Here is a 26,865-nt window from a genome sequence, read left to right on the forward strand (position 1 = left end):
GTTTCCTGAGGCCTCCCCAGAAGCCACGCAGATGTCTGTATCATGCTTCCTGTAAAGCTTTCAGAACCCTGAGCCAATTAAATCTCTTTTCTATATAAATTACCCAGTCTCAGGAAGTTGTTGTTGTTGTTGTTTTGTTTTGGGGTTTTTTTTTGTTTGAGACAGTCTCACTCTGTCACCCAGGCTGGGGTGCAGTGGCGTGATCTCGGCTCACTGCAACCTCCACCTTCTGGGTTCAAGCGATTCTCCTGCCTTGGCCTCCTGAGTAGCTGGGATTACAGACGCGTGCCACCATGCCCAGCTAATTTTTGTATTTTTAGTAGACACAGGGTTTCACCATGTTGGTCAGGCTGGGCTAGAACTTTTGACCTTGTGATCTGCCCACTTTGGCTTCCCAAAGTGCTGGGATTACAGGCATGAGCCACCGTGCCCGGCCAGGAATTTCTTTACAGCAATGTGAGAACGGCTGAGTACAGAAAATTGGTACCAAGGAGTGGGGCATTACTATAAAGGTACCTGAAAATGTGGAAGCACCTTTGGAACTGGGTAATGGGCAGAGGTTGAAAGAGTTTGGAGAACTTGGAAGAAGACAGGAAGATGAGGGAAAGTTTAGAACTTCTTAGAAATTGGTTAAACGGTTGTGACCGAAATGCTGATAGTGATATGGAAAGTGAAGTCCAGGCTGATGAGGTCTCAGATGGAAATGAGGAACTTATTGGAAACTAGAGCAAAGGTCACGCATGTTATGCCTTAGCAAAGAGCTTGGCTGGATTCCATCCAAGTCCTAGGGATCTATGGAAGTTTAAACTTGAGAGTAATGTCCTAGAGTATCTGGCAAAAAAAATTTCTAAGCAACAAAGTGTTCAAGAAGTAGCATGGGCCAAGCATGGTGGCTCACACCAGTAATCCTAGCACTTTGAGAGGCCAAGGCAGGCAGATAGCTTGAGCCCAAGAGTTCAAGACCAGCCTGGGAAACATGGCAAAATCCCATCTCTGACTAAAAATATTAAAAAAAATACCTGGCATGGTGGCATGAACCCATAGTCCCAGCTACTCAGGAGGCTGAGATGGGACAATTACCTAAGCCTGGGAAGTCTAGGGTGCAGTGAGCCATGTTTATGCCATGGCACTTCAGCCTGGGTGACAGAGTGAGACCTTGTCTCAAAAACAAAACAAAACAAAACAAACAAAACAAAAAAAAACTGGTGTGACTGCTTCTAAAAGCCTATGCTTGGACGTGGAAGCAAAGAAATAAGTGGGAACTTCTATTTAAAAGGTAACCAGCACATAAAAGTTTGGAAAATTTGCATCCTGCAGCCTGGCCATGTGGTAGGAAAAAAAAAAAAAAACAACCAAAGCCCATCTTCAGAAGAATTCAAGTGGGCTGCTGAGTAACCACCTGCTAGAGAAATTTGATAACTAAAAAAAAGGCAAGTGCTGATAGCCCAGACAATAAAAAACCTTGAAGGCATTTTAGAGATCTCAGAGGCAGCCCATCCAAACACAGGATCAGAGAGGCCCAGGGAAGAATGGTTTTGGAGGCCAGGCCCAGGCCTGCACTGTCCTGCACATCCTCTGGACATTGCTCCCTGCTCTTGGCAACTCCAGATCCAGCTGTGGCTTAAAGGGGCCCAGGGGTAGCTTGGGCTGCTGCTCTGACAAGTGTTAAGTCATAAGCCTTGGTGGCTTCCACATGGTGTTAAGTCTGCTGGTGCACAGAATGCAAAAGTGAATGAGGCTTGGCACCCCTACCTAGATTTCAGAGGATGTGTGGAAAAGCTTGGGTGTCCAGGCAGAAGCTTGCTGCAGGGGTGGAGCCCTCACAGAGAACCTCTACTAGGGTGGTGTAGAGGAAAAATGTGGGGTTGGACCCCCCACACAGAGTCTGTACTGGGATATTTGCTAGTGGAGCCACCATCCTCCAGACCCCAGAATGGTAGATCTACTGGCAGTTTGCACCCTGCACATGGAAAAACTGCAAGCACTAAACTCCAGCCCACAAGAACAGCTTTGGGGGCTGAACCTTGCAAAGCCACAGAGGCAGAGCTGCCCAAGACCTCAGGAGCCCATTGCTTGCACCAATGGCCTGGATGTGAGACATGGAGTCAAAGGAAATTATTATGGAGCTTTAAGATTTAATGATTGCACTGCTGGGTTTTGAATATGCATGGAGCCTGTAGCCCCCTTTTTTGGGCCTATTTATCCCTTTTGGAATGGGGTTTGTAACCCAATGCTTGTACTCCTATTGTATTTTGGAAGTAACTCTAACTTGTTTTTTATTTTACAGGTGGAAGAGATTTACCTTGTCTCAGATGAGACTTTGGACTTCAGACTTTTGAGACAATGCTGGAATGGGCTAAGACTTTGGGAGACTGTTGGGAAGGCATAACTGTATTCTGAAATGTGAGAAGGACATGAGATTTGGGAGTGGCAAGGGGTGGAATAATATAGTTTGGATATGTGTCCCTTCCCAAATCTCATGTTAAATTGTCATCCCTAGTATTGGAGGTGGGGCCTAATGGGAGGTGATTGGCTCAAGGGGGTAGTTTTCTCATGAATGATTTAGCACCAGCCCCTTGGTGTTGTCCTTGCAAAACTGAGTTCTCATGAGATCTGGTTGCATAAAATCGTGGGGCATCTTGCTCTCACTGTCTCTTGCTTCTGCTGCTGCTATATGGGATGCCTATTTCCCCTTCACATTCCACCATGATTGGAAGATTCTGGAAGTCTCCCAAGAAGCAGATGCCACTATGTTTCCTCTATATCCTGCAGAACCATGAACCAATTAAACCTCTTTTCTTTATGAATTACCCAGTTTCAAGTATTTCTTTATATCAATGCAAGGATGGACTAATATGGGGCCAAGCAGACCATGGTCCCTTAGGATGGTCAACTGACTATAAGGTGGCTTATACTGCAAGGTGAGGTCAGGCATTAAAACCTAGAAGTTGAAAGATTCTTTTTTTATTATTGTTTCAGCTCTTCTTTTCACTTAGCCACTTCTTCCAGGGCATCAGATTCCTGAAGCAACTTTGGGGTAGGAGCAGTTGAGAAAGCAAGTGAAAATAGCTCTTTTTTCAGGATTCAGGGAATTATTTCAAGGTCTCGGGTCTTCAGAGACCTCAGTCCCCAGAAAACCAATTACCTTCTTGTGCCAGATCCATCACTCATCAGTGCTGTGACTCTGGGCAGATCACTTCAAATCTCTCCATTTCACTTCCCTGAGCTGTCAAATATAGGTTGTAGCCCCTACTCTGCGCATTCCTCCAGGCTGATGTAAGCATCACAAGAAATAACAGATATTCTCCATGAGCTGTAAAGCATCATACCTATGGAAAGAAAGAAGAAAATCCCATCCTCCACTCCCCTGGAGCCACCCACATTTCTTCTCTGTATTCAACAACTACCAAGGTTCTGGCATATTCTTCTAGATATATAATGAATGAACACTTTAGGTCACTTATGAATCGCCAGTCTTCTAAAGGCTTTACCTCCATTTCACCATTTTTAGCCTTATAACATAACATAGGCCATATTAACATTTCAATACCTCAGAACAGGGAACTGAGGCACAGAGACGTCTCTATAACTTTCTCAGGTTTGTGCATCTTTTAAGTAGGACTTGAACCCACACCTTTATGCACCAGGCCCAGTGTTCTTGGTCACTCCAATATTTCTATTTTGTCTCATCTCAATACAGGTATTTGCCTACATAGTCAGTCTGTTGGTTATGAGTGCAACTCACACTGCAGGTTCTTGTTAAAATCCAACCGAGATTCAGGGGGTTTCACTATGCAGATGGTGAACAATGGGTCAAACATTTAAACTGTCAATAAATGATTACTCATTTCTCTATGGTCTTTGGCAGGAAGATGTCAAAAGCTGTCTTTTTCATAGTACATTTCCCAGCATCTTGCCTCCAGGATATGACAGTAGATCTTGAGGGATCAAGAGAACCTACTGTCCACACCAAGCTGAGGAAGAGAATACTCTGCCTCTGGCGTCATAACTAAGTGCACCCCGGAAAGCAGTCAACTGAAAGTACTGTGGAAATTAAATTGTTAAGTTCATTCAAGGATAACAATTCTAGATCACACAGCGTCGCGTATTTCAGACAACTCTAAAATTGCTATGCTATATTCTTTATTTCATGTGTGCAAATTTAAGTTTATTAAGTCAATCACTAGTGCTACAACTACAGAAGATATATTTACAACTTCCAAATTGTTTCAGTTTTAATAGCATAGAATATCTCAATGTAGTGTTTAGATATTTAGCTGCTTGTTAAACATTAACTAAAATGAAAAACTTCCTGAACAATGCTGCCATATTATTTAAATTAATGGACATTATGTGAAACTGTTTTGAATTAACATAAAAGCTGATGAAGTAGTACAGAAAGTTCTCATATACCCTTCCCCCACCTCAGCATCCTTTTTGTAATCACATCTCACATGAGTGTGGTAAATGTTACAATGACTGAACCAATATTGATACATTCTTATTAATGAAAGTCTAGAGTTTGGCACAGAGGTAGAGATGGACAATCTAGATGTCCAGTTTTTTCATAGCTGTATGTATCCAGTGATTAATTTCCCATTTGTTAGGAGGGCAACGGTTTTATCTTCATCAATATTTGTATCGTATGTTAGCATAGGCGACATTACTTCTCCATTAGATGCTGGCTTCATTTCTTGTTGTACTTGAAATTAGACTTCTCACAGACCAGCAAGGGGCCTGCAACCATTCACATACTTCTCAGGGTTGCCATGGTTATGTTGGCCCTACAGGAGCTTGATAAACTGTAGGTGGTCTTCTTATCGGGAGAAAGTTACTGAAATTAGTCTCTTGTCCAATCAAAGCTGCAGTCACGGTTTGTGGAACAGGGGTTGGAGGTTAGTCAGTATCTGGTGTTGAGCTACAATTATTTTAATATTGCTTATCTTGAGGGTCAGTGCTTGTTTAGCTGCTAGAGAAAAATTAACTTGTGGCAGTTAGAACAGAGTTTATTCTTTAAGTTTAGGGTGCCTGACTTAACCCTTACCTGTTGTGGCCTTCAGTCCTGTTTATAATTCGATATCTCATTGCCACAAATAGTCCATTATGTCAGTCTTATGATCTCTAATTTCACAGTAATGCTGGGCAGTTGTGTCTAAACCATAAACATGAGGGGGGATAATGAGATGTGTCTGAACCTCCTCCCATCTCATCATGGCAGAAACTCAGTTTTAAGGTTTTTCTGGGGTCTCTTTGACCAAGGGAGGGCCTGTTCTGTCAGTGGGGGGTTAGAATTTTATTTTTAGTTTACAACTCCCACAAAGGCAAAGGCTGCTGATAAGCATCTGCACTTTTGTTTCAAAGCAACACACTTTTTTTTTTTTTTTTTGAGACAGAGTCAAAAGACGGGGCACACAGAAAAGTCATGCAACATGGTGGTCCTACCACCACCTACAGCCTCTCCTCCTCATTAAAGTGGCCTGTGGAGGGTTTAGCCCAGCAGGCTTAGAGCTTCTACAGAATGGGTATCTGCTCCCTGGGAGGATGTTCTCAGGACATCCTTCATTTGCCTGCAGGGATTTTGGGGGTTGTTTTCAAAGCACAAGTGTGGTCCCGGCTAAGAGCAGCCTATCAGCACTCTCCTCAGATGTGTTGGTCTCCTTGATGGGCCAAAAGAAAGTGAGAAGCCACTGAAAACACATACACTTATTTGCCTTCCCTTTTTTATGTTGCCCACTCCACCATCACATTTCCTCTTCCTCTTTTTCTCCATCCTTCATATCTTCCATATCTTCTCTGAGATGGAGAACAAGAAGTCAGTAAGTTTGTCTCGGTGAGTTATTTCAAGGTACATACCACTCTCCCCTGAGGCTGATGACATCTGCAATCACATTTTAAAAGCACTGTGAGGATTATATTATGCTGTGTACTTCACACAGGTCTGTTTTTTCTCTTGACTTTAGGAACCTAGAAGGGGTACAGTGGTTACATCAAAAATCAAAGTTCCCCAAAACTAGCACAGAGGATACCTGTGGAAAGGATAACACCTTTTCCTGCCAAATTTATCTTTCAAATTGATTTAGATTAGCAGTGGCACAGTCCTTAATTCAAAAGGGAAACCTGGTGCTGAGGGAAATGCCTCTACATTACAGTTTATCATGGAAACTGTCAGTTGGTAAGAGATGCCCACCTAATACCACCTCAACCAAGGGTATTACATGTCTCCCATGATGTACATTTTCAGATTTTTATCTCTAAATTTCACTGGTAAAGAAACAAACCAGGAAAGCAAAATTTCTGTATAAGAAAGAAGCACGGTCAAGGTCTTCTTTATTTGGAGATGACTTGTCCAAAAGTTTCTCCAAATGCTGGGAGGACACAGAGTGACTATCAGTGCCCTGGAGGTTGGTGATTATGGATCACTCAGGGAGCTGTGCTCAATGTGGGGTGTGGAGGTGGTTGGTTCACATGCATGGACTGAGTTGACACAGGGCCATCCTCCAGGGTGGAGGAAGGATGGCAAAGAGGAGCAGCAGGAAAGAAATGAGAAACCACCAGGAGCCCAGAAGAAGGACAGGTTTCCCCTAGAAGCATCAGAGGGAACCTGGTCCTGCCTATGGATTTTGCACTACTAGCTTCGAGAACTGAGACATTTCTGTTGTTTTAACCCCCCCAGTTTATGGTCCATGTGATTTCAGGCCTAGGAAGCTAATACACCAAGACAAATCAATATACCTATATTTTGAATTTGCATGAATTTCTTTCATGTATGCCCCTAATATTTCCACAATTATGATTATTTTTGTGTTTATCTTTCTATATTTTATATACCACTAGTGTCATATTAGGTTAATTTAATTGCCCTGGTCATGAAGACATTATAAGTATATAATGACTGCATAATAATAATAATAAGAAATATATATATATATTTTTTTTTTTTTTTTTTTGAGACGGAGTCTCACTGTGTAGCCCAAGCTGGAGTGCACTAGCGCAATCTCAGCTTACCGCGACATCTGCCTCCAGGGCTCAAGCGATTCTCATGCCTCAGCCTCCCCAGTAGCCGGGATTACAGAGAAGTGCCACCACGCCTGGCTAATTTTTTCTTTTTTTTTTTTTTGAGATGAAGTCTCGCTCTTGTCCCCCAGGCTGGAGTGCAATGATGCAATCTCAGCTCATGCAACTTCCGCCTCCGGGTTCAAGCGATTCTTCTGCCTCAGCCTTCTGAGTAGCTGGGATTACAGGTGCCTGCCACCATGCCCAGCTAATTTTTGTATTTTTAGTAGAGATAGGGTTTCACCATGTTGGCCAGGCTGGTCTCGAACTCCTGACCTCAGGTGATCCGCCCGCCTTGGCCTCCCAATAATTTTTTGTATTTTAGTAGAGACAGGGTTTCACCATGTTTCCCAGGGCAGTCTCGCACTCCTGAGCTCAGGCGATCTGCCTGCCTCGGCCTCCCAAAATGCTGAGATTACAGGTGTGAGCCACTACGCCCGGCCACAATATTATTTTTATCATAGGTACTAATACATATTGATTTTTAGCTAATTCTAATTGCTTATTAATATCAATAAAAATATGCAGATCATCTTGTTATTGAAGCTCTATGGATCTGTGAGCTCAGGGGAGATGCCTCCGTGTGCAGTGGGAAGCCTCAAGTGCAGCATGCCTGGCATCTCCTGCTCAAGACAGAGTGCAGGCAGGGAGCTTGCTGGGCATGTTTGCAAGAGGGAGACCAGACTGAGGCATGAGAAACAATCTGTCACCCACACCCACCAGTGCTTTCACGCCTGAGTCAGACCAGAGCTTTTCAGATGTTACTGTGCGCACACGTCATCTGAGATCGTGTAAAGTGTGAATTCTGATTCCGTGGGTCTGGAATAGGACCTGACTTTGCATTTCTAAGGGGTTCTTTCCCCCAATTTTTCCCATACATATTTTAATATCCTCAAATTCCTAAGAATGGTGGAAAACATGAAGGAAAGCCATGAGCAGACAGAAACCAAAGAGTAATCTCTTGCAGAGAGAACTAAAGACTTTTGACTTAAAAATTTCCCAGTCCAGGGCAGGGCACCATGGCTCATGCCTATAATCCCAGCACTTTGGGTGGCCGAAGCAGCTGGATCACCTGAGGTTAGGAGTTTGAGACCAGCCTGACCAACAAGGTGAAATCCCGTCTCTACTAAGAATACAAAAACTAGCCAGCTGTGGTGGCAGGCGCCTGTAGTCCCAGCTACTCAGGAGGCTGAGACAGGAGAATTGCTTGAACCCGGGAGGCGGAGGTTGCAGTGAGCTAAGATTGTGCCATTGCACTCCAGTCTGGGTGACAGAGCAAGACTCCATCTCAAAAAAAAAAAAAAAAAAAATTCCCAGTCCAGGCTGGAAGATAGCTAGAGAGGACAGCTGAGATACTGACAGAGGTGCCACTTTAAGAAACAAACCAGAAATGAAAGTAAACACACCTCAAACCTTGACCTCCCCTCTGACTCCTGTTCAATCTCCCCACTGGCACCTCCTCCAGTCTTTGATAAAGAGTGGAACATCCTCACCCTCTCCCATTCCTTATCTCTGATTCACAATTTCCCATCTTGATTCTCCAGTCTCTCTTTCCTATCGTCTCCTTCTCCCCTGTGACCTCCTCACTTAGTCAGCAAGTTCTCTATGTCCAAAAAGCCATGGGAAGTTTTTCAGATCTTGGAAGTTGTCACTCGCATCCCCTTCCTTTAGTGAATCTCTCTAACCCCTCACTTCAGAAAAACCCCCAATGCTTCTGATTCTTCAGTACTTTCTCCTTATACTCCCGGGGTTCTCCTCACTTGACAGAGAATTCAGTGGATCTATCAATCAGGTGAATTTGTCCTCCCCAGCACTCACCAGACTGCTCACTATGTGCTGATCTCCTGAGCAACCAAGTGGGGAGAGAGAAACCTGGCTTCATGAGTACCCTGGCAAGTGGATTCAGGGCTGAATCGCCTCTGCTTGTAGATAATGTATGCTTATTTCAGCTGCAATTTGTATATGTGACAACCCTTCCCTTAAGCACTCCTTATAAAGTGAGAATTGTGCATCCTGTTCCCACTGAGGAGGCCTACATAGAAAGCTAAAGACTGAGACATCAGGCGGCTGCCCCGAGGAAGAACCTCACTCTGTCATTACGCAGTGAGTGGGCAGGGGTCCTGGCCTAGGTGGAAGCAGGAGCCTCTGTGAAAACCACCCCTCCTCTAGTCACAGAGAGGATAGCCTGTGGGCCTGCCCTGAGGGGACCTGTGGGGCTCTCAGCTGGGGAAATGAGGAAACAGACACTGATCCTGGCCTCAGCTCAGGACTCATTGGGCTAGCAGCTGAGTCCTCCCTGGGACCCTGCAGAGCCTCTAGCCAGGCTAAGCACAGGCCCACACCTCCCAGAAATGACACCCAGCCACAGGGCAGCAGGAAAGACCCAGCGAGGGTTTGGTTGGCCAAGGATTTGCATGAAGGGCCCCTGTTTCTCCACGGTCTGGAGGGTGGATAAGAGGCCTGCAGCATGGCTGCCTCAGCACAGCACTGGGGTATCTGGACAGTGGCATACACCCCACTCCTCCCCTTCATCCTCCTCCTTCATGGGACAGGCCAACATGGTCCTCGGCATCCTGATCCCTGGCTCACTCATGACGGAATTCTCCCCTCTTCTCCTTCCTCCACGATGTAATGAGTTTGTTTTCAGGGTCCCTCTCCCAGCCAGGGAGTCTCCGCCAAGCTCACCTGCACACTGAGCAGTAAGCATAGCACCTACACCACTGCATGGTAGCACGGCCAGGGAAGCCCCTTGGTGTGTGATGTGGCTTAAGAGTGATGGAAACCACGGCAAGAGGGACGGGATCCCTGATCACTACTCAGGCTCCAGGTCTGAGGCTGACCACTCCTTAACCATCTCTAACATCCAGTCCCAGGACAAAGCTGACTGTATCTGTGGTGTATCTCACAGCACTGCAATGCCATGTGAATGAAGCACAGTGACCCAGATGAATGGAGATGTGGGACAAAAACTGTTTTCTCCACTACGAAGTCTGCCACACAGCTCTCAGAAAATGTCTGGTGTCATAAATTCCAGGAAATGTTGGAAGATTTTTTGTTGTTCCTGTTGTTTCCTTTTCAATTTTGCAAGGAGTGACATAGATGCATTCTGATTCCTGCCAAGAGTTCCCTGGGAACCAGTTTGCTACACAGATCTTCAGTAATGCTTCAAATATTACAACAGATGTTGACACCCCTGCTGGTCATTGTCTCTGCATGGGGGATGCAAGGCCATTCACTCTCCTCTTCAGATATAAACACTGGGACTCAGCTACATGCCTCCCTCCTACCACATCGTGGTTCATCCTAATGACCACCCTTTGAAGATAACACCTTTATCTTTTTTTGACAATTTAAAAATAATTTCTATTTTTATCTTAAGATTCAGGGGGTACATGTGCAGTTTTGTTACATGGGTACACTGTGTGATGCTGAGGTTTGGGGAACGGTTGATTCTGTTATTCATGTAGTGAGCATAGAGCGCAACAGATAGTTTTTCAACACTCGCCCTGGGTATGTTTAACCCAGAAAGTCCAAATTTGGTTTTCACATTTTGAAACTAAACGTTTCATTCAATGTCCCCTTTTTCAACTGGTTTCTGAGTTGTTTGTGTGTAATGTTATGAATGGCATGAGATTCAGTTTTTGGTGTGGATCTCTGCATGAAGGCTATCACCCTTTCTAATCTGTGTAATGCCCTGTGCCCAGTTAATCATAGAGTCTGTATCCAAAAAGTACAAACACTGAGTGGCCACTGGGACTCAACACCTTCAACCTGGTATCAATAGAAAGCCTGTATCTGCATCACAGATGTGAATCCACAACAAATCCTTCCCATGGCTTTGACCCATTTCTCCATACCAGGCTGTCTCCCAAGAGAATCTCAACAAAGAATCATTCTGAACTCAAGTCAAAAGGATGCCCTTCAAGCATTGTTTAAGCAGAACTCCTGCCCCGGCATACCAACCAGAGAGCAACTGGCCAAAGAAATCGGCAGTCTGGAGCCTAGGATACAGGTGGGCTTGTATTTCCATTTCATTTCCTTGGAGTCAAAGAAAAAAGACAAGCTGGGCTAAGCAGTCTCCAGTCATACCATGTTAAGAATGAACTGAAAGTAAGACCCCTATCTCTGCCTTTTACCAATCATGGGAACTTGTGGTCTGGTGTATTCACTGATGGGGGAAGGAAGTTAAATTGGGCCTTTCTCCTGGTAGGAGAAAATTAAATCATATTTGCATGCTCTAGAGGATATAGGTAATATGGTCACCATGATCATGATAGGTTGTCATTGATACCTGGAACCAATATTATAGAATGCTCAGATAATAGGTAATATTGAGGACAGTGAGGTCAGGGCTGCCATCAAGTCCTGTTTCTCATCCCATGGTTTTTGTTTCTTTTCTACTGTTTTGTTTTGAGACAGAGTCTCACTCTGACACACAGGCTGGAGTACAGTGATGCGATCTCAGCTCACTGCAACCTCCACCTCCCAGGTTCAAGCCATTCTCATCCCCTACCCTCCCAAGTAGCTGGGATTACAGGTATGTGCCACACCTGGCTAATTTTTGTATTTTTAGTAGAGATGGGGTTTTGCCATGTTGGCCAGGCTGGTCTTGTACTCCTGGCCTCAAGTGATCCCCCCACCTAGGCCTCTCAAAGTGCTGGGGTTACAGGAGTGAGCCACTGTGCCTGGCCTCTACTAAGTGTTTTTATGTGGGCTTTACACACTGGAGAGTTTAATGCCTGATCCCATTTTGGAATATTTTGAGTGGAATAATGGATATAAAAATAAAACCGGCTGGGCGCGGTAGCTCATGCCTGTAATCCCAGCACTTTGGGAGGTCGAGGCGGGTGGATCATGAGGTCAGGAGTTCAAGACCATCCTGGCCAAGATGGTGAGACCCCCGTCTCTACTAAAAATACAAAAATTAGCCAGGTATGGTAGCGGGCCCCTGTGGCAGAGAACTGCTTGAACCCAGGAGGCAGAGGTTGCAGTGTGCTAAGATCGCGCCACTGCACTCCAGCCTGGGTAACAGAGAGAGACTGTCTCAATAAATAAATAAATAAATAATAAAATAAAACCATTCTGTTTCTCCAGTTAAGAAATAGCTGGAAAGATCACAATCACACCAGAAGTGTATCCAGACTGTCAACAACTAAGTAAAAGGGACTCTGTTGAAGAAAAGCCTACGGTTAGGGTTTTATATCAAATACTATAATCCTGAGTAAGCCCTGGGATACAGGGATCTGAGTTTCAGGCAGGCCAAGTGAAGACGTATTTCCTTCTCTTTATGCACCCAGTCCAGGTGTCAGAGTGCTACATCAAATCCCAGAATGAAAGCATGGCCCAGGCTGGGGGCAGTGGTTCATGTTGGTAATCCCAGTGCTTTTGGAGGCCGAGGCACGAGTTCGAGACCAGCCTGGCCAACATGGTGAAACCTCGTTACTAAAAATACAAAAATTAGCCAGGCGTGGTGGCATTTGCCTGTAATCCCAGCTACTCGGGAGGCTGAGACAGGAGAATCGCTTGAACCCAGGAGGTGGAGGTTGCAGTGAGCCCAGATCGCACCATTGCACTCCAGCCTGGGCAATAAGAGCGAAAATCGGTCTCAAAAAAAAAAAAAAAAAGTATGTCCATGGGAAGACAGAGATTGGCTGGAGCACTGGCAACCAGCCCACTGGAACTGATGATGCGGAAGGAAAGTACAAGAAACCATGTGGAATGAGGTTGGATCTGCCAGGGTGTTCACTAATGTATTTGTTGCCCCCACATTTCCAGCCATGTTTAAGACTTCTTTCCTGATCGTATCTGAAGTGACATATTGAGAGAATAGATGAAACAGTTTTACAAACTGCCTGGGACATAAGAGCAGGTCAACAGGTATTGCTTGTCTTTTAGGATAGAATCTTCATCGTGAGTTATCAAGTCCCCACATGAAACACTAAGGAATGATTAAAAGCACATTCCTGGCTGAGCATGGTGGCTCACACCTGTAATCTCAGCACTTTGGGAGGCCGAGGCGGGTGGATCACCCAAGGTCAGGAGTTCAAGACCAGCCTGGCCAACATGGTAAAACCCCGTGTCTACACAAAATACAAAAATTAGCCAGGGCATGATGGTGCATGCCTGTAATCCCAGCTACTCGGGAGGCTAAGGCAGGAGAATTGCTTTAACCCAGGAGGCGGAGGTTGCAGTGAGCTGAGACCGCACCATTGTACTCCAGCCTGGGCATTGCAGCGAGACTCTGTCTCAAAACAAACAAATAAACAAACAAAAAACTGCATTCCTCTACGCCATCCAGTAAGGAGGAGGCAGCCACAGGGTTTGATTACGACCGTCAGGTCTATTCAGAGTTAGGTTTTTGGCTCATAGGAGTCTCCTTATCTAGTACTGCATCTGGAATGAATGAACTCTGCGGTATATATGAATGATTCCAGGCTCAGCAGTAAGTATTGGTAATTAGTGAGCTCCTCTTTAAATGAATTTTCATCAGAGGTCCCTTCACATGGATTGTGTGTTATGAAAATGCCTTTGATTATAGGGAGATGACAGAGAGCCAAGGAAAGTCAGTCAGTCCTTGACCAAAGCCTTTGTGAGACCTAAAGAGTGAGAGGGAGGCAGAAAGAGCAAGTGAGCATGAGACAAAAACAAGTGTGGGGTGGGGAAGAGGTGAAGGAAGAGTGGACACACACCCGTCGGCCAGCTCTGGCTTTAGGATGCCAGCCAGTGTCTCCTAACCCAGGGACCTTTCCTTTGGAGACCACAGATGGGACAGAGAAGGAAATGATTCTTGGTGTTGAGCTCAAATAGATACTTAAAATTATGTAGACTAAATCAGATAAAACTTGAATCTTCTTTTCCCACTTAGATTTGGTTTCAAAACCAGAGAAGACACCTGAGGCTGAGTTGGCTGCAGTGTGGATGCTCCTCGGGAGGACAGCAGCTCCAAGGACATCAGAAGCCCCAGCCCTGGGCCCCAGGTGAGTCCCCAGCAGTGCCAGTGCACTTCCTCAGCACAACTCTTTGAAGTAGAAACGTCTCTTTAGGCTGTTTCCAAATTTGTTGCAGAGAATGCTGATGTCTCTTCCACAGCACGCTAGTGTTGGAGATGTGACCACCATCCCCACCTCATGGGAAGGTAGTTTGGAAGAAGGGAAGGCCATGGATCTTTCAGTCCTGGTGTGGCAGGCAGTGCAGAGTCCTCTTCTTCCAGCACTGCAGGGGTTTAAGCCGAGGTCCAGGATCAGTGCATGAACACCTCAGAGGCCTGGGAGGGATTAAGCATGGTGAGAACAATATTTGAAAATGTCTGTCTTAGGGGTGATGTGAAGATGGCCTGAAAGCCCTCTTTTCTTGTGTTTTCCTACAGAATGCTTAACCAAAGGAGGGAGACAAAAGTGATGCCATCACTAAACCACAGACAGGTGTCCTCCTTCAAGCTTTTCAGAGGAACCGATTCCCTGGAACTGCCATCAAGGAAGAGCTGGCAAAACAAACAGGCATTCCAGAATCCAGAATCTAGGTAAGTTTTCTGTCTGTGGTGCACAATTTGTCCCATAATTTTGGAAGTGGTATTGCTCGCTGAGATGGTACTAGATAAATCGGAGGTGGTATCTTCAAAGAAGTTGAGAGTTCTTTGTTATGAGGGTGCTGTCTTATGTGTCTTATTCGTCTTATGTCATATGTGTCTTATGTCTTATGTGACCTTTATCTCCATCCCAGGCTTCTAGGCACTAGACAACAGTATAGACCTTGCCCCTCCACTAACCCCCAGGTGTGATAATCTAATAGTCTAGGGTCTTCACTTTTGTGGGAAAATCTTGCCATTCTAGCAAATCAATGTGGCATCCATTCACGGGCCAGTGCAATAATTCCCTTAACTCATTCATATTTTGCAGACTAAATGTTATGTACAGACAGAATCACCGAGATAAAGCCCAACAGATGTCACTTCTGCCTCAAAGACGAGGGAATGAAGCTGGAACCTCTTACGTCTTCTGACATCCTTGTTTCCCTTTCTCTTAGATGTGGGCTCAGAACCAGAGCTCGGCCCCCAGGCCAGAGCAGAGGCAGCCCCGTGAATTCCCCCTGGCAGCCCCAGTCACAGACCTTGCCCTACTGCTCAGCTGCAGCACAGCAACCTGTGCATTGCCCAAACAGCTCTGCGCACAGGCCTCCCTCCAACTCCCCCAGCAGCCATTGGTTATCTGTACCAGCCCTTCCTCCACTAAGCAGGTCTGTGGAGGCTGTGTGAGCCAGGCACCAAGGGCCATCCTGCACCAGTCCACCTGGGTTGAGCCAGGAGATCTCTCTTCTCAGGACCCATGTGTCAACAGGACCAACTCTTGGAGGGGTACTCTCACCCACTTAGTCTCCTTTCTGGAACGTGTACCAAGGAAATTGCCAGAATGACAAGGACAGTGATGGCACTAGCCTGGGAGTTCTGCCCTTCAAGGACGCTACTCAGCCTCCGTCTGGTCATCCTGAACAAGGATCGCAACAACAAGGTCTGCAAGACACAGCCCACCTTAGGCAATGGTGGCCGTGAGCAGCCCCAGGGTGTGGTGACCAAATTGCCACCTGGGGACAGGGTGCTGCTCCACAACGTGCTCACATGTAGACACATCTGCAGCAGCCTAGGGCATGGCCAAGCAAAGGGCCATCCGTTTCCTTTGAGCTTTTTTTTTTTTTTTTTGAGACAGAGTTTCACTCTTGTCAGGCTGGAGTGCAATGGCGCCATCTCGGCTCACTGCAACCTCCGCCTCCTGGGTTCAACTGATTCTCCTGCCTCAGCCTCCCGGAGTAGCTGGGATTACAGGCACCCACCACCACGTCCTGCTAAATTTTGTATTTTTAGTAGAGATGGGGTTTTACCATGTTGGCCAGGCTGGTCTCAAACTCCTGACCTCAGGTGATCCACCCATCTTGGCCTCCCAAAGTGCTGGGACTACAGGCATGAGCCATTGTGCCTGGCCTCACCTCATGCCTTTTAGATGAACTCCTGACAACCTCAGAGTTTCAGAAATCAGCATCACCAGTTAGGATTAGGACAGGAGAACCCTCCATGGCCTGCAGCCAGGAAGAGTTTCAGGCTCTGCTCGATGCCCTGCAGAGCTCACTAGGGCTTCGGGTTTAGGAAGGAGAAGGCGTCTTTTCTCACCATCCCATCCGGCTCCTCCTCAGGGTGAAGAAGTAGTGTGACCCACAGGAGGATAAACAAGCGGACACACCATGTCCTGGGACAAGACTAATGCAAGAGGACACTGACCACTTGGAAACCCAAAAGGAGCATCTTTTCTCTGCCTTGTGGACACCACTTTAGCCTCTGGCCTCACTTCATGGCCTACGTGATTGTTTCTAAGCTCCAGACTGTCCTGCAGGAACCACGGACACCAGGCAGTGGATACCTTTTCTGAATCCTAAGAAGCCAAAGCGTTTTTATAATGAACACGACCTCCTCCCTGCGATCGTCACATCCTGGGCAGTCTGGACAATGCACAAACTAGAACTGAACCAAGGTGAAAATAGGTAAGAGAGACACATCCACACTTCACTACCTTTGGTGAGTTCACAAGGTGAGCCTGAAGTCAGGCTGATGCAGAGAAAACGGGGGTGCTATATTTCGTCTTGATGTCAGTTCATCACAAAGGGTTTGCATCTTAGCTCTTACCAGAGGAGATGGGAACTAGAAGTTATCTCACTATCTATCTACCAATGATTGATAACACAAGCTTAGATGCGTAATACTGAATAGTGTTCACATGTAATCCTCCCTTTAAACATGTAGACAGAGAACATGACAAGGAAATGCAAAACAGCAACTCCATGAAATCACTGAACAAAGTAGGATGTTCATCTTCTGACACTGTTAGCATTTTGTTTATATTTACATGTACCTTGCTGCCCTTTTTGTTATAAATAAATTTTTTGGCAAGTTTAAGCCTCTTGGTTCTTTGTCTTTGTCTCCTCTCTTCCATTCAAGTGGTACCTTCTGAGAATACACCACGGATTAACAAGCTATGTCTGCTTCCACTGGTGCCTTAAAAATATCCTTAACAAAGAAATGTGATTTATCAAGATGCCTGTCTTTCCCACAATTATTTCATTCATTTGTGCTCTCTTTCCATGTGAACCTGTGGGACCAGAGTCAGGATGCCTTGCTCTAGTTCATAGCTTGAATCTGCAGATGCCAGTCTGTTATTACTACATACAGACACAGATGCATTTTGCTTTAGGGTTTCTCTAGGGTGTGCATACTCCAAACCCACTGTTTACTTCCAGATAATTGGCACAGGATAATTTTCCTCAGAATTTTTTTTTTTTTTTTTTTTGAGACAGAGTCTCGCTCTGTCATCCAGGCTGGAGTGCAGTGGCACCATCTCAGCTCACTGCAAGCTCTGCCTCCCTGGTTCACGCCATTCTCCTGCCTCAGCCTCCCGAGTAGCTCGGGCTACAGGTGCCTGCCACCACGCCTGGCTTTTTGTATTTTTAGTAGAGACGGGGTTTCACCGTGTTAGCCAGGATGGTCTCGATCTCCTGACCTCATGATCCACCCACCTCGTCCTCCCAGAGTGCTGGGATTACAGGCGTGAGCCACCGCATCCAGCCTTTTGTTTTTCAAAGAGACGGAGTCTCGCTCTGTCACCCAGGCTGGAGTGCAGTGGCACCACCGTAGCTCACTGCAGCCTTGAATTCCCGGGCTCAAGCAATCCTTCAGATTAACTATTAACTGGGGTATTATAAATCTCTCTCCCAGCCCCACCTCACATACACATAGGCTGCATGCACACACACACACACAGTCATAATAGTCTCACAGTTTCCCCTGAAAATAATCTGACAAATGTCTTAGGCAGCATTGGGACCATGCCATTAGGTGTTGAGTTTGATTTTTTCAGTAGTGTCCCAACATATTCCTCATGTGCAGAGTGTAGCATGGCCAAATGCCAAATTTCCAAGAGACATTTTGTCTTTGTCCATTTGTGCGAACCGTGTACTGTAACAAACCACTTGAGACTAGGTCGTTTGTAAACAATAGAAATTTAGATATACCTAATGCTAAATGATGAGTTGATGGGTGCAGCACACCAGCATGGCACGTGTATACGTATGTAACCAACCTGCACATTGTGCACATGTACCCTAAAACTTAAAGTATAATAAATAAATAAATAAATAAATAAATAAAAAAGAAATTTACCTCTCACAGCTCTGGAGGCAGGGAAGTCCGAGATGAAACTGCCAAGATGAAAGGTGAGTATCTGGCAGGGACCAGGTCTCAGCTTCCAAGGCAGCCCCTCCTTGCTGTTTCCTCTTGAGGGGAGTGACACTGGGCCCTCACATGTCAGAAAGGGGAGGGGCAAAAAGGGGCCTAGTGTGTTCTCTCCAGCTGTCTCCTAAGATCACTAATCATTCATGAGGTGGAGTTCTCATGACCTTACCACCTCCCAAAGGCCAAACCTTTGCAAGCTGTTACAGAGGATTCAGTTTCAACATGACTTACTTTGTTTTGTTTTGTTTTGAGATGGAGTCTTGCTCTCTTGCCTAAGCTGGAGTGCAATGGTGCCAACTCGGCTCACTGCAACATCCACCTCCTGGATTCAAGCGATTCTCCTGCCTTAGCCTCCCGAGTAGCTGGGATCACAGGCACCCACCACACCCAGCTAATTTTTGTATTTTTAGTAGAGACGGGGTTTCACCATGTTGGCCAGGCTGATCTTGAACTCTTGACCTCAAGTGATCCTCCCGCCCCACCCTCCCAAAATGCTGGGACTTGTGCTCGGCCTCCCAAAGTGCTGGGACTTGTTCTTGGCTTCTCAAAGTGCTGCGATTTGTTGAGCCACTGCACCTGGCCTCAACATGACTTTTGGAGGGGACACAAACACTCAAAGCACAGTGGATGTCACAGTCACTCTCCCTATGCTCAGGGTAAGGTCATATAGTCTGTGGCCCAGGTGCAAGCCATCAGGCCCCATGATTCCAAGGTTCACCCTGTGGCATGTTGGCAAGTAGCAGTGCCAGGCCATGCTCAGGCACACTGGCGAGGGTTTTGCATTGGGAGAGCAGGAGAGTTACTTCCTCTGGTAATCTGGCGAGAACTGGTACCTTTTTCTCTTCTCATCAGCACCTGGACCATGGGCCACCATGCATGTGCATCTCGACATTCTTAGGGGTCAGGAAAACATGTATGGTGGCAGCAAGTGAAGGAGCAGCACAGGGTGCAGGTACTACCCTCCTGAATGCCTCCTTAGGCAACTGGAGTGCCACACTCACCTCTCTCAGTTGTCTCCTGCCTTTCCACAAACTTCACAATAGGCCAACTGCATGCACAACCCAGGGGTGTGCAATAACAAACAATAGTCTATAGGGATGTTCCATGCAGCCAGTGATGATAATCAGAGAGCTCAAGCCAGTCCTTTGGAAAGTGGGGCTCAAGTGCTGATCAGTTTGTGTGCAGTGTGGTCACTACCTTTACAGGTGGGAGCCTCAGAGACCACCTGCCAAACAGGCTGAGCCCAAGTCAAGTCATGCAGGGATACAGCCAATGGGAGAGCACTCTTGTCCTGAACACAAGAGCATTTTAGGATGGGAAGAGATGTGACACTCACCTCCCCTAAGAAAAGTGCATTACAGCACAGGCCAAGTGCAAACCTGCCAGCAACTGGTGGTTCTGTCCAAGAAGCCTTTGCCATAATATGGAACCTGTCAGTTAGCCAAGAGCAGTTAGTTAAAACTGGACTAGATGACCCTGGCTTTGGATGGGCCATCCTGTTTATGCCAGTGGTTGTAACTGCTTCCTTTTCACCCTGATGGTGAAGGAGGGATCCCCACTCTGATGCTATAGAAAGGTTGAACACTGAACACCTGACACTGGACAGATAAGATCTAGGTGAGTTTGTCAGTCACACCAACTCTCAGAAAGGTGGGGAGGACACCACATGCTGGGCAGAGCCACAAAGGGTTCCACTTGGGAGCAGAGTGGAAAAGAAGGGGTTGTGGTGAGCAGCTATATTATCCAGAGAGTACAGTGACCACTGTTTGCTGTGCGAGGATGTGAGGGGTTTGGTGAATAATTCCAAGAGCTGGTAGGGAAGCAGATCTTACTACTTAAGAATAAGCAGGAACTGTGCCTGGCCCCCCTGACAGGGAGGACTGTCTGCTAAGGTGCCTCACCTGTGGAAGCAGAGTGGGGATGGAAACCAGTTTAGGTCGTTCGAGGCCCTTTTGGCTTCAGACGTCAAGAGAACCAAGAATACTAGTCCTTAATTTCAGGTCACAGTTACCATAATTTAAAATATATTAAGGACGTATAAAAGCAATTCAAATATTCATTAATGGTGATTTACAGGTTCAGTCAGAAACACACGACTAACAAAAGAACACCTTAGTACAGAAACAAGATGTTCCTCGGTTGGTTGGTTATTTTCTTATTTATTTACTTAATACACTTCATTTTTAAGAGTAGCTTTAGGGTTACAGAAGAATTGAGCAAAAAGTACCAAGAACTCTCATATAAACCTTTACCCCTCCCATCCTCCACAGGCTCCCCAATTATTAACATCTTGCATCATTATGGTTCATTTGTTACAACTGATGAGCCAATAGTGGTACATTATTATTAACTGAAGTCCAGAGTTGACATTAGGGTTTACTCTGTGTTTTCTGTTCACTGTTTTCCATTCTCTGCATTTTGACAAATTACAGTACCCTAGAGAGTACTTTCACTGCCCTAAAAATCACCTCTCTACCTGCCATCCCTCCTTTCCCCTCAACTCTCAGCAACCACTGGTCCTTTGACTGGCTCAATAGTTTTGCCTCTCCCAGAATGTCATATAATTGCAATCATACAACATAGAAAGCCTTTTCAGACTGGTTTTCACTTAACAATAAGCATTTAGGGTTCCTATATGTCTTTTAATGACTTGATGTCTAATTCTTTTTTATCATATACCTGAGGACTATATTCTGCAACCTGTTTGACCAAGAATACACAGACGCTTGACTGCTCTGTTATTCTGTGGCCTGGACACCTGCATGCTTTCCCCTGCAGACTTGGACCCAAGCCAGGGTCCTGAACATTCGCAGACGTAAGTAAAGGTGTTGTGTTTAGGTTGTAATTCAAAACACTAAAAGAAAGTATCCCTGGTCCTGGGACAGATTCCTTAAACTCTCCTATAAACTGCATAACCAGACCCCTCACTGCAGAGATACCTAGACAAAGCATCCTTGGTCTCCTTTTCTCCCAATAAGATGAGCTGCAGCCCTCACTGTGTGTACATCCCTTAAGAAATGCTTTGGGCTCATCATACCATGGTTTAGAGTTTACTTCTTTGGAATCCTAACCCCCTTCATCTCAGAACAGTCTGGGACAGTCCCTTGTGAAAATTCCTCTGTGGTCACCTTTGGGGCAACTCCAGCTAAGTGCTGAGCTGAAGGAAGAAGTAGGGGAGTCAGCAGAATTTTAAGGAATGGGATGGGGAAAAGAGGATCCCACTGGGAGATCCTGAGATACCTGTAAGGGTCTATGTGGGCTTTGTTGCCTGCCCCTCCCTGATGCCTACGAGCTGCCCCAGAGATGCTGAGATGCTCCGATGCTCCAAAATCTCCAGCAGGATACAGGAGGGTGATGGAGGGTCTGAAATTGCAAAGGGTCAGTAAGGAAGTCTGGTGCTTGGATATAGAGGGACAGGACTGGTTGACATCAGCCATGGGCAGCCTGCATGGAAACAGGCTAAGCTGGAGGCCCAGAGTAAGGTGTGCAAGGCCCTGGGGAAACAATGATGAATGACATCCTCAAGGGACACAGGGTCTAACAGAAGACAGAATTTTACAGAAAGATGATTCTGGCTTCTCTGTTCTATGCTGGAGTAGAATTACATACCAGGGACCGAGGTGGGCAAATACGGAGTGCTTAACTCTGGGTATGGGAGTCTGAGAAAGTTTCCCAAAGGAGAAGGCAGACTCATAGTATCAGTGAAAAATGCTTTAATAAAAGTGGCTGCCAAACGGAGAGAGAAATTTGCCCTCTCAGGGAGTTGGGGTGATGGTGGGAGTGGTGGTGGATTCTAAAAAGCTTCACAGAAAAATTGATAGGAAAGGCTTTGCAGGATTATCAGGGGTGTGTAATCTTGAAATGCAGAGGGAACCAGACTGGCAAATGTTTGGTAGCACAGAAGTGTACAGCGCCTTTGGTAAATGATGTGTAGTACAGTGGCTAGAATGTAGGTGTAGGATGGAAGTCTAATGTAGTGCCCGAGTGTAGAGGGCTTTGAATTTTATATGAAGGAGTCTGACTATTACAGCAGGTACTTGAATAATGTCATTTCATTCAGTATCATTTCATTGTAATGTTGATAAGAAAAAACAATCATTTCCCAGCTGGCCACTTCCTGTGTGTCCTTTACACATTCTCCCCAGGTCCACATGGGTTTTCACTGGGTACTCCCAGTTTCCTCCCACATCTCAAAGATGTGCCCATTATGTGAACTATCATTTCTAAATAGTCCCCATTTGAGCTGTGTGTGTGTGTGTGTACACTCTGCCATATGATGGCACCCTATTCCAGATCCAGGGCTGGTTCTGCCTAGCGCCCTGAGTTGCTAGGAGAGACTCCGGCCACCCATGACCCTTAGCTAGAATAGGTGGGTAAATAATAATCTTACTTGTTTTTATCACTGATAAAGGGAGTTTTCCTGCTTTGTATTAGTCGCAAAGCAAGAAAATCCAATCAGAAACAAGGCCAAGCACATTTGTTTTCCTGCCTGGGATGGAGAAGAAAAGAGTTCTTGTTCTAAAGACACCCTTTCCCTGAAAAATGGAAGGCATGGAGTTTTTAAGAACTAGGTACAGGGAGGGAGAACAATGTTAGCATGGGCAGGGTGGAACTCTAGGTGCACAGGTTCAGAGCATATAAACATACATCTTTATACAACCCATGTCACAAAATGGCAAGATTTTCTTTGGGAGAGGGAATTTTAGTATCATAGTGATATGTTAATGATCTAGGTCAGAAGCGATGGCTGACGCCTATAATCCCAGCACTTTAGGAGGCTGAGGCATGTGGATCACCTGAGGTAAGGAGCTCAAGACCAGCATGGCCACATGGTGAAACCCAGTCTCTACTAAAAAAAAAAAATACACAACAAAATTAGCCGGATAAGTTGGCATACACCTGTTAATTCCAGCTACTCAGGAGGCTGAGGCAGGAGAATCGCTTGAACCTGGGAGCCAGATGTTGCAATGAGCCAAGATGGTGCCACTGCACTGCAGCCTGGACGACCGAGTGAGACTCTGTCAAAAAAAAAAAAAGTTTGTGCTGGTTGGGGATCTTATCTCCTGGTATCTGGTCAGGGGTGGAGAAGCCCTGGTGCTGGTGGGCCATCTTGTTTCTTTATGCAGCTATGCCTACAAATAAAGAAACGAAAGAAACACAGTAATAAAAAGATCTTTCCCAGTTATTTCATCAGGGTGGCCTGGTAACGTTTTTATTAATTTTTCTTTATCTTTTTTTTGGGGGGGGGGGGGATGGAGTCTTGCTCTGTCACCCAGGCTGGAGTGCAGTGGCTCGACTTCAGTTCACTGCAACCTCCACCTCACAGATTCAGGTGATTCTCCCGCCCCAGCCTCCCAAGTAGCTGGGATTACAGGCATGTGGCACCATGCCCAGGTAATTTTTTGCATTTTTAGTAGAGACAAGGTTTCGCCATGTTGGCCAGGCTGGTATCACACTCCTGACCTCAAGAGATCCTCCCACCTTGGCCTCCCAAAGTGCTGGGATTACAGGCATGAGCCAACACGCCTGGCCTAATTTTTCTTAAATGTATGTAGAGCTCACATTTGTTTCAGTATTTAATACTGGAAGTGTTTTAGGCCTTTCTAAGTTTGGTGATGTTCTTGTGACCAGAAATATGCCATAGAAACTTAACTATTTCTATCAATTAGACTATGGTAAGGTTGGCTTAATTGTAGGTCACAGTTTTCAAGAATGTATTAAATCCTCACACTGAGAACTTACTGTATTCAGCAGGCAATGGAGAGTCAGGAAAGTTTAAGCAAAAATGTGTAATTCTTCTACCAGAAAATATTTGATAAGACGTAATTTTATGAAACATCAGGTTTATAACAAAGTTATTAAATTATGTAGATATTAGGGTTTAAATTATTAATTTAATAAGTTATTAAATTATGTGAAGATAAAGGCCACATAGGCCCATTTCAAGTGAACACATAAACATAGAAGGATGATTAACAAAATTAGCTTGTAGTTTATGCTAAATGTTGATTGGAATAGACAATAAATTATGGAGAATTTCACAGGATACTAAGCTTGGATGGGATCTTAGAAGTTTTACAGGTCAATGCCACTCCATCTACTGGCTGATTTGCATTAGTTTAATAAATGAACAACAAAGATAACATGTATCAGTAAAAGTTAAAATCATTTTATTGAATATCTGTCACGTCTGCGCCATTGTAGTGTACTAGGTGCCTTACACCACTTATGAGTCCTCTATTTACAAAACGCTTTTCACAAAATACAAGTCTCCAAAGTCAATGGCATGAATAGTTGTGGTCCAGACATATGATGTTTGTTTTTAAAATCTTTATACAGCCTTGTCTCCTTTTTCCTTTTCTTCCTTTTACCCTTTTTAAAATGTGCTATGAGTTTTATCTAAGGCTAACCTCTGTAATGTTGCTATATGCCAGTATTCAGTTACTGTGTTTGATGAATCATAAAATGGTGTGAAGCTTTAATTAGTGTTCTTTTTAAATAAAATGCTATTTATGAATGCATCCATCAAAATGCTTTTGATTTGGGTATTCACAAAATATTAGTTTTCTGTGGATCTAACAATAATGCAAAAATCCAAAATGAATATAAAATATTAGCTAATATATATTTCAAAGTATTCTACAAGTATAAAAACTATTGTATGACATTACTTTCATATATGTAAAAAATTTTTAGTCAACATAAACATACTCTTTATATCTAAACTCGTATTAATTCATTTAAGAGTTAATATAGTATTGTAAAGTCATCAAATATGTAAAAACAAAATGTATTCTGACTTGGAATATACATAAAATTAACTATTTTCAGCTGAGTCCAGTGGCTCATGCCTGTAATTCCAGCACTTTGGGAGGCCGAGGCAGGCCGATTGCATGAGGTCAGGAGTTTGAGACCAGTCTGGCCAACATGGTGAAACCCCCATCTCTACTAAAAATACAAAAGTTAGCCAGGCTTGGTGGAGCGTGCCTGTTATCCCAACTACTCTGGAGGCTAAGGCGGGAGAATCACTTGAACCCCAGAGGCAGAAGTTGCAGTGAGCCGAGATCGTGCCACTGCACTCCAGCCTGGGTGACAGTGAGACTCCATATAAAAGTAAGAATAATAATAATAACAACTATTTTCTGTGAGTCCCAAGATAAAATAGCATTACAGAACACTGAATAATCCTGAGTTTGGTTTTCTTGGTTGCATTTTGTTTTATATTTAGTTTTGTTCACCTTGACCAGTGGGCTTGTGGTTCTTAGGTGCACCAGGGTTTTCATTTTTAGGTTCAAGATTTTAAAGCTTTAATGTGGTAATTTCTCTAATTTTTTTGACAGTTATTTCTCAGGTTACAAGTTAAAATAAAATTTCCATTTCACTGAAGTCTTTGGTAAGTATTTCTTGCAAAAGGTAAGAAATACTGATACACACTATAACATGAAAGAAATTTGAAAACATTGTGCTAAGAGAAAAAAAAGCAAACTACAAAAGATCACATACCGTACAATTCTATTTCTATTAAAGGTCCAGATGAGGCAAAACTACAATGAAAGAAAATAAATCAGTGGTTGCCTATGAAGACACAGAACGTGGGGGAAGTAGGAGGTAGTGGCTAAGAGGTGAGGGTTTCTCACTCATAAGTGGGTAACTCATAAATGGGTAATCACTACTAAAAGTGACTGTAGTGATGGATGCACAGCTTCATGAATATTCTAAAAACTACTGAATTTCTCTCTTTCTTTCTTTCCTTTCTCTCTCTCTCCCTCTCTACTTCTTTCCTCTCACATTTTCTCTCTCTCGACATGGTCTCCTTCTGTTACCCACACTAGTGCAGTACCGCCATCTGGTCTCACTGCAACCTATGCCTTCTGGGCTTAAGTGATCTTCCAGCATCATGTCCTCAAGTAGCTAAGACTACAGGCATGAGCCACCACACCCAGCTAATTTTTGTATTTTTTCTAGAGATGCTGTTTTGCCATGTTGCCCAGGCTAGTCTCAAACTCCTGAACTCAAGCAATCCACCTACCTCAGCCTCCCAAAGTCTTAGCATTATAGGAATTAGCCACTACACCCGGCCTGAATTGCATACTTTCATAAATGAATTGTATGATATGTTAATCATATTTCAATAAAAGTATTATTATAAAAAGGGCTAGATGCAGTGGCTCACACCTGTAATCCCAGCACTTTGGGAGGCCAAGGTGGGCCAATTGCCTGAGGTCAGGAGTTCAGGACCAGTCTGGCCAACATGGTGAAACCATGTCTCTACTAAAAATAAAACAAAAATTAGCCAGGTATGGTGGCATGCGCCTGTAAACTCAGCTACTCGGGAGGCTGAGGCAGGGGAATTGCTTGAAACAGGGAGGTGGAGGTTGCAGTGAGCTGAGATGGCACCACTGCACTCCAGCCTGGACAACTGAGCTAGACTCCATCTCAAAAAAAAGAAAGAAACAAAATGGGGGTTGAGCACTGGTGGCTCAGGCCTGTGTATAATTCCAGCACTTTGGGAAGCTGAGGCAGAGAGATCACTTGAGGCCAAG

The 26,865-nt window shown here is 44.9% G+C and overlaps 1 long non-coding RNA gene across 2 annotated transcripts in view; it reads right to left on the reverse strand.

Moving 5' to 3' along the window:
- Window positions 1–4,134: 4,134 nt before the first annotated feature.
- LOC129048445 (uncharacterized) overlaps window positions 4,135–26,865 on the reverse strand; it is a 35,472-nt gene continuing 12,741 nt past the window's right edge. The window contains exons 5-6 of one of the 2 annotated variants that reach the window (XR_008510784.2): window positions 23,222–23,454; window positions 4,135–5,878 (exon numbers count right to left, since the gene is read on the reverse strand). This is a non-coding gene — a long non-coding RNA (uncharacterized LOC129048445). Of the gene's footprint in view, window positions 5,879–13,165; window positions 14,318–23,221; window positions 23,455–26,865 lie in introns of those variants that run through there. The other variant, XR_008510783.2, reaches the window with a different exon arrangement.

This window comes from Pongo abelii, chromosome 8 (assembly GCF_028885655.2).
Source record: "Pongo abelii isolate AG06213 chromosome 8, NHGRI_mPonAbe1-v2.0_pri, whole genome shotgun sequence".
In the NCBI taxonomy this organism is placed as follows: Eukaryota; Metazoa; Chordata; class Mammalia; order Primates; family Hominidae; genus Pongo; species Pongo abelii.